Here is a 7969-nt window from a genome sequence, read left to right as displayed (position 1 = left end):
TCTACAAACACCAGAATTCTGGCCAAATAACAAGATCAGAGTGGCAAGGAAGCAAAGTGGTAGTGGGCTGAAGCAACTTGGTGGATGAATTCACTGGTGGTCCTATTCCTCCAAATACAAGGATCCCGGATGAGCCAGGAACATGCCTGGTCAACCTGCACTGCAGCACATTGGTGGCTAAATTTTGTCACTGAATAAAATCTCTTGCTACCCTTTGGGTTCCCAAGGCTGTGCTCCATTCCAGTCTCCACTGCAAAGCTTCCTGCCAAGGGATCTGAACTTCCCTTTCTCATTTGCTTGTAGAATGTCTAGTAACAAACCGAATGCCAATGTCCAGACCTCTTCTCCTCCCTCTGCCTCCCAAGCAGGAAGCTGCTGAACAGGCTAAACAGAGTCCAGAGGGAGCATTTTCAAGGCAAGGAGATGTAATGCCATAAAGACAGGCCAGAGTCCCAACCAATTTCATCTTGCTTGTCATTGAGACTTTATACAATCTAATAAAAAATTACGAGCATCTAGTTTCTTTTACGGCCAAAAAGACTGTCCCTGGACTCACGAGACTTTTTAATAGATTTTAAAGCCAGGTTGTTTAATCAGAGACAGGAATAGAGCCTTGCAGTGCCATAAGACGATCAGGGGAAAGCTAACCTCTGTGCGCTGCGGCCACGGAAGAGTGGAGTTAGTCTTGGTGTGGAGGAAACACACTGACCGCTGGGCTTGCAGCTTCTTCAGTGTTGCAGCAGGGGCTGTGGGTGCCCTGGCTACATCCGTTGCTGAGTTGATGACTGTTTAATGTGAATGTCCTTGACCCTGCCTGAGGGTTTGTGTCCGGCCAGTGGAGTGCACATAGTGTGTGTGCAGAGAAAGGTTTCTGGAAGTAATGTCCCGAGAGCAGCACTGTCAACGGTAGACTAGGAACCGATTTATAAATAACCTGCCCTCTCCTTCTTGTTCTGGGGGAGGGTCTTGCCTTCCTCCTTAATATCCCAAGGAAACGGAAGTGTCTGTTGCCAGAGGGAGTGGGTTTGAGAATGTGCCCATTCCTGCTTTTTCTCTTCTCCAACTCCACTGGCTTCCTCTGTCTGTCCGGAAAACCAGGCAGTCTCATCCGGGCACCTGCAAGCAGTGGTGGGGCGAGGTCGCTCTACAGAAAACTTCTTTCCATGCTACTCAAGACATGACTTAATTCTAATGGAAGTTACAGAAGTGTCATCTGCTTACAGCTCACATGAGATGCAACAGTTCCAAAAGCAGCTGGAGTGGTCACAGCAGCTCCTGTCACAGCTGGAGTGGTCACAGCAGCTCCTGTCACAGCTGGAGTGGTCACAGCAGCTCCTGTCACAGCTGGAGTGGTCACAGCAGCTCCTGTCACAGCTGGAGTGGTCACAGCAACTCCTGTCACAGCGGCTCTCACGGCCAGGTCGGTCCAGGATGCACACTGCCCTACCACCATGAGTTCTAGGCTTTGCTTGCTGCAGAGGTTTTTGTTGGGGTCAAGCAAACCGCTGTGGAACCCTAGCCAGCTCTGGGACTGTGCCTCCAACACTGTGGTATGCTTCTGCTTGGGGGGTATAGTAAACCAGCCATGAAAAGCGAGTGTTGAAATTGCAGATCGGAGAACTGGCCTCTTGAAGACACACAGCAAAGGCCTGAGACTATTTGCTCGCAATTTTACAACCACTGCTCAAGGCAACATAACATCTGCAACCTGCCCGGTGTTTGGAAGAGAAGGTGTCTAATGAGCCATCAGAGGGTTATGCTTTGAATTCTCTGCACATGAACATTTATTTCCCTTTTATCCCAGCTGCATCTGAGCCCACTGTGCTGCGACACGGCATAATTAACCAGAGTGTCAGAGATGGGTGATAATTTTTAGTTTATTCTCAGCTCATTTTCAAGCAAAATTTTAGCTTGAAAATACTTCTGCCTTTGGCAGTAACTTTCAGAAGTGGAATTTGCTGGAAGCCTTCTATTTTCATCACTCTGATTGCTTTATTTAGGTTGCAAATCACTGATTTGGTGCGTGAGAAATTGCCATGTTTGGGACAGCAAAGCTTTTGGTTAATAGATTGATGAGATTTCCACTTGTTTGTAAAACATTTTTTAAAAAAGCTGACTCAAGAGTTTCAACTCATCGCTCTTTGTGTTCAGGACAGTAAGAAGACAGGAACCTCCTTCATCATTCCAACTCTGGGGTTTGTTTATTTTTAAGGATATACATATTTACTTGAAGGCAGAATCACACAGAAAGGGAGAGACAGAGATCTTCCATCCACTGGTTCTCTCCCCACGTGGCGACAATAACCAGGGCTGGGCCAGCCTGAAGCCAGCAGCCAGGAACTTCACCTCTCTGTGCTTGCTAAACAGTAGCATTTCTTTCTTTTTTTTTTTTTTTAAAGATTTATTCATTTTATTATAGCCAGATATACACAGAGGAGGAGAGACAGAGAGGAAGATCTTCCATCCGATGATTCACTCCCCAAGTGAGCCGCAACGGGCTGATGCGCGCCGATCCGAAGCCGGGAACCTGGAACCTCTTCCAGGTCTCCCACGCAGGTGCAGTGTCCCAATGCATTGGGCCGTCCTCGACTGCTTTCCCAGGCCACAAGCAGGGAGCTGGATGGGAAGTGGAGCTGCCGGGATTAGAACTGGCGCCCATATGGGATCCCGGGGCTTTCAAGGCGAGGACTTTAGCTGCTAGGCCACGCCGCCGGGCCCAACAGTAGCATTTCTATGGGAGTGTCCTTTCCTTCCAGTCTTCACCTGCCTGCTTTCACACACACACACACACACACACATAGCTGATCAGAAAGGACACGAGCTGATTCATGCAACAGGTTCCATATGACAGAATCATTTGCACCAAAATAAACATCCCTTAGTTCCATTCCCTATGAAGGTTTTATTAAAAAAAAAAAAAAGATTATTTATCTGAAAGACAGATTGACACACAGGGAGAGAGACAGAGAGATCTTGCACCTGCCAGTTCATTCCATAAATGGTGACAGCTCAGTGCTTGGTCCCTGCCACCCACGTAGGAGACCAGCACCGTATCCTGGATCCTGGCTGTGGCCCAGGCCCAGAGCTGGCTGCTGTGGGTATTTGGAGAATAATTCAGTAGATGAAGAGTTCTCTCTCTCCTCTCTCTGTGGTGTATTTCTCTCCTTCTTAAATAAATAGATAAGGGGGTAACTCTACTAACAGACATTGTAATATAGATTGCATTCCTGAATCTAGCCATGTCAAGGCTACCTTTTTCTTTCTTTTTCTTTTTTTACATTATTAACTGAAGAAAACTGGGTGTCCTTTAAAGGTTTATTTTTTTAAGATGAAGAAAGAAAAAAGTCAGAATGAGCAAAGCCCAGTCTGTAAGGTGGATGCTTAATGATCTCCCATTAAAACTCACAACATTGCTCTTTGATGAGATGCGCAGGGACATGGATTCCTGGTAAAGACATTTCGCTGTGGGGCAGATTTCCTGAGAGTTTTTCCACTGGAACCTTGACTTTTTTGAACTTCTCTCTTAATAAGCAGAAATTATCATTCGTGGGCCTAGCAGGAAGCTAGGAGGCAGGAAGAACAATGCCATGGCCTTTGCCCTCTGTCCTTTGGCCTGTGCCTTGGCTGGCGCCACCTGGTGGCAGCAGTTTGTCGGTAGGATCGCACTGGCCAAGCCAAGTTTCATCTCTCACTGCAATTCTTGGAAGAAATGCTTCAGGGTCTTCAGGCCCCTTGTTTAAAATTACATATTAGTCAGGGTGGGGGTGCTCTGTGGTCATGCTTGGATTTGCCCAATGTTCCTGCTTTGTCTGTGTGTAATCAGACATGGTGGTGGAGTGAGTGGCCTGTGTCTGTCGTCGCCATCGGGGACAGGGTGGCCTTGTGTGGAGCTGCTGCTCTGGGAAGGTGCTGGACACAGGCCAGATGCCAACAGCAGAGCCCCTTCCAGGAGGCTGGGAAGCTACTTCTGTTTCTCTGACCAAAAATTCAGTGTCAAATAAACTGCTTCTTCGAGTTGGACTCTCAAGAGAACCAGAAAGGCAGGGTTAATTGACTACCCAGGTTCCCACCGGCATGCATACCAACGCCTTTGGAAGAGTAATTAAAATTTCATGTCAAAGCCACCTGAATTTGAGAACAATGAAAACATTCATGTTTCGCTTCTTACAGGCACAATCTAGAGATGCATGGTCTCCGAATCTGACCTACTTTCAAGTGGTAATAATCTGTGTGGGGGGGATTAGCTTGTGGATGCTAAATAATTTATTTTTAAATTCCATTACAGTTACTGTGATATTTATGTGGCAGCACACTTTCCCAATTCATGACCTTGAATATATTGCTTTTCTTCCTTTCCTGCCTTACTGCTATTTTAGCAAACAAATGGATTTGGGGGGGGGGGGGGAAGTGTGATACTATCTGAACCATGTCATTCCGGAGAAAAGACAAATATTAATATGGTGATGCTATGAGGATGATGGCAGGGTGGCCACCCTCATCAAGGCCTCAGCTGGAGCAGGTGCACAGATGAGGACAGCCTGGCTCTCACCCCCTCTCCCCAGTGCCAAGAAAGCAAGCTGAGTGGTTCACTGTTCCATCCCTGGTGCCTGACACAGTTCTTGAGGTGGGACAGGTGCTCCATACAAGACAACAGACCCTTCTGACGAACAAACCAAGCGGGTTTCTAAGAAGCCAGTGCTTAGCAGTGGTGAAGGAGTTGAGAACGAGGTGTGAGGACCAGGACCATCAGCAACCCTGGGCACTTGTCTGGTAAACACAAGTTGAGGCTTTCTTCAGAAGTGTTGAGCCAAAGCCTGCACTGTGACAGAGTCCTCAGGCGATCAGCAGGGATGCTGAAGTGCACACAGCACCATGCTTCCCAAACTTGCCTATCTTCGTGGAAGTGTTGTTAAAAAGATTTATTTATTTGAAAAACAGAAAGGGCAAGGCAGAGGAAGACACAGAGAGAGATCTTCCTTCTGCTGGTTTACTTCCCGATTAGCCACAATGGCGGGGCTCGTGGCCAGGAACTCTGCCCATGCCTCCCACACAGGCAGCAGCCCAAGCACTTGGCTCATCTTTTGCTGCTTGTCCAGTCATGTTAGCAGGGAGCTAGATGGGAAATAGAGCATGTGGGGCTTGAACTAGCACTCTGATGTGGATGTTGGTGGCACCGGCAGTGACTAACCCCACAGCACCACCACACTGGCCCCTGGTGGGAGCTGCTAAAATGAGCTGTATGTTTATGTGTGTGTGTATATATGTATATATACATATTCCTATATATATATATAAAATATGAATACATCTCTAGATGTGAAGCCAGGCTTGGGGATCCCTGACAGCCACCCAGTGACTTCATCAACCTCTCTATTTTCTTATCATTCTAGGCGTGGTCAACGTCCTCTGGCCCCCACACCGCTAGGAACTCCCAGCAAACCAGCAGGGTGACTTTTGTCAGTTTGCACATCTTAACAACCCAGGAGGTGTTTCAGAAAGAACTCATTAGGAAAGAATTGTTAAAGGGTTTGAACTTGAGGGCATCTCAACTCAACCCAGCCACGTTGTAACTTGTCACGCGTCACAACCCTGGAAAGAGTAACTGCAAATACTTGTTTTTGGAGGTGAAACTGGTGAACAGCTGGAGTAATTAGCCTTTTTCTCGGCTCAATCAGTCTTAGTTACTCTTACGGTCATTGATGCAAGCAGGTGGAAATAACAGGAACCTCATCAGGGTGGTATGAAAAGGTATCTACCAGGAATCACGCAGCAACACACGCCCAGCAGCGCCCGGAGCCAGTGGGGTACTGCCAGGAAGTCCGCCACGAGACTCAGCTTGTTAATGATGCTGCTGAACTTTCCTACTTCCCAGTTCCTCATTGGTTTCCTATCAGTTTAAGACACCTGCTCTGCTCAGGAGGAGTTCATGGGCTTTTCCCTTATAATTCTGTGAGCATATTTCAAGATTCCAATGTTAGGCGTCTAACATTTCAGGATACCCGAATACCCTTGGCGTGTCATTATCATGTAACGTCCCCCTGCCTTTATCGTCAGTTTCTGCCTTTTTCTGGGACTGACAGCGCTACACTAGCCTTTTTACTGCTAATATCTTTCAATATATTTTCATTCCCTTTCAAGAGACTCTACAAACCTTTTTCCATGGTTGTATTTTATGAGATTTCTCCTAGAATACATATAGCTGATACTTCTTTCATGCTGTAATCTGTTTTATAGGTCAGTTCAGTCCATTTACACTTATACTTTTTATTACTATCTGTGTTATCTTTTGCTTTCTTAATTATCTTTTTAAAAACAGGCTTTTAAGAATGTCTATTATATATATGTGTGTGTGTGTATATATATATATATAATTCAAATTCAAGCTCCTTCATTTTATTCAAAAGGCAGACAGAGAGCCAGCCAGTCGGAACCTCCCATCTGCTGATTTCTCCCGGAATGCCCCCAGTGTCCAGGGCTGAAGCAGGCAGCTAAGAACTCAGTATGAACCTCACACATGGGAGGCAACAACTCAAGCATTCAAGCTACAATCAACAGGCTCCCAAGTGCGCATCAGCAGGACGCAGGATCCCAAGTGATGCCAGCATGCAAGCCAGACACTGGCACGGGATGCGGGCATCCCAACAGGTGCCCTCACACTGGGCCAAACGCTCCCCTCTAAAATGATCTTATTCATTACCTTTGATCACATCCTGAAACTTTTCATTTCTAGCATCAAAAATGAATTCTTCCTAGAAATCTCTTAATTCTGTCTGTTTTCATCGTTTTATTTCTTGTCGCATGGAATGAGATTTGCTATTTGACTCGCTTCTTTGAGCATCTATCCATCCGTCTGTCGTTACTGCTCTGGTCCCTCATCTAAAGGACCGCCTATGCTGAGAAGAGCCCGGCCGCTGGAGTTAAAATCTTTGACTTGTTTCATTGTGCTCTGCACAACAGACATTTGGACTAACTTGGAGAACTTCATTAGTCTGAAAAGAACGAACAACAATGTGTGACTGGCCGGCTGAGCTCTCCACAAACGTTTGAAATCAGCATAGCGAAGAGTGAAGTTGAACCGGCAGCTCAGGACTCTGCCTGTCCACCAAGGAGTCTTCCCATTGCAGACTCCACGTGACTGCTACGGCAGAGCACGGATGGCCATCCTGGCCGGGGGTGCCCACGCTTTGAGAGCCCCTGGCCTTCACAGGGCTACCCTGGTAGATTACGCCTTAGAGATGTGTAATACAGCTGAAGTTAAAGGAGAAAGGCCTGTGGTTACAACGTCAGCTTTACACACAACTCCTAAAACTCTATCTGCCATTACTCAATGACACTCGCACGGGAAGAGCTTCTTCCTGTACTATAACAAGCTGCCATGAAGTGACGCCTTTATAAAGCTCCTGAGGTGTCAGCCCCAGGCAGCCTCTCAGCAGGGTGACCCACTTCTTTCTGCCCAGGATTAAATGTTTTCTCACCAAGACATAACAGCCCTACCTCACCACTAAAGTGCTCCAGCATAAATCCATAAAAACAGGCTACGTAGCTACAGTCCATTCTCCCTGCTAGATTCCTTGCAAAAGGGGCAGGAAATTCAGGCATCATAGGCAGTAACGGGCATTCAGAGTGATGCAAATTCCACCACGTGAGAGGCATCAGCCACGGAAAGGCACACGATGTAGCTGGCACGACAGCACACGGCCAGCTGTGAGACCGTTCTGCCAGGCTCAATGCCTTGGGAAGTCAGCCTGAGTGCCTGTTCTGACAAAGAGGGACAGAGGCCTGCGGGTTTTCACAGAAGAGCAGACCGAGTCCAGAAGTCCAGGTGGAAGATGTAGAGCACACAGTGCCTATGTGCACCGGCCGAGGACAACTCTCAAGGTTTGCTGAAAACAGGTGAGGCACATTTTCTTACGCAGGGCTTGTAGTTTATCACTGATAACCAACGCCAAGCATTCTGTAACAAAATGCT

The sequence above is a fragment of the Ochotona princeps genome, chromosome 30 (genome assembly GCF_030435755.1).
Source record: "Ochotona princeps isolate mOchPri1 chromosome 30, mOchPri1.hap1, whole genome shotgun sequence".
Taxonomy (NCBI): domain Eukaryota; kingdom Metazoa; phylum Chordata; class Mammalia; order Lagomorpha; family Ochotonidae; genus Ochotona; species Ochotona princeps.
This window is presented reverse-complemented; position numbering follows the sequence as displayed.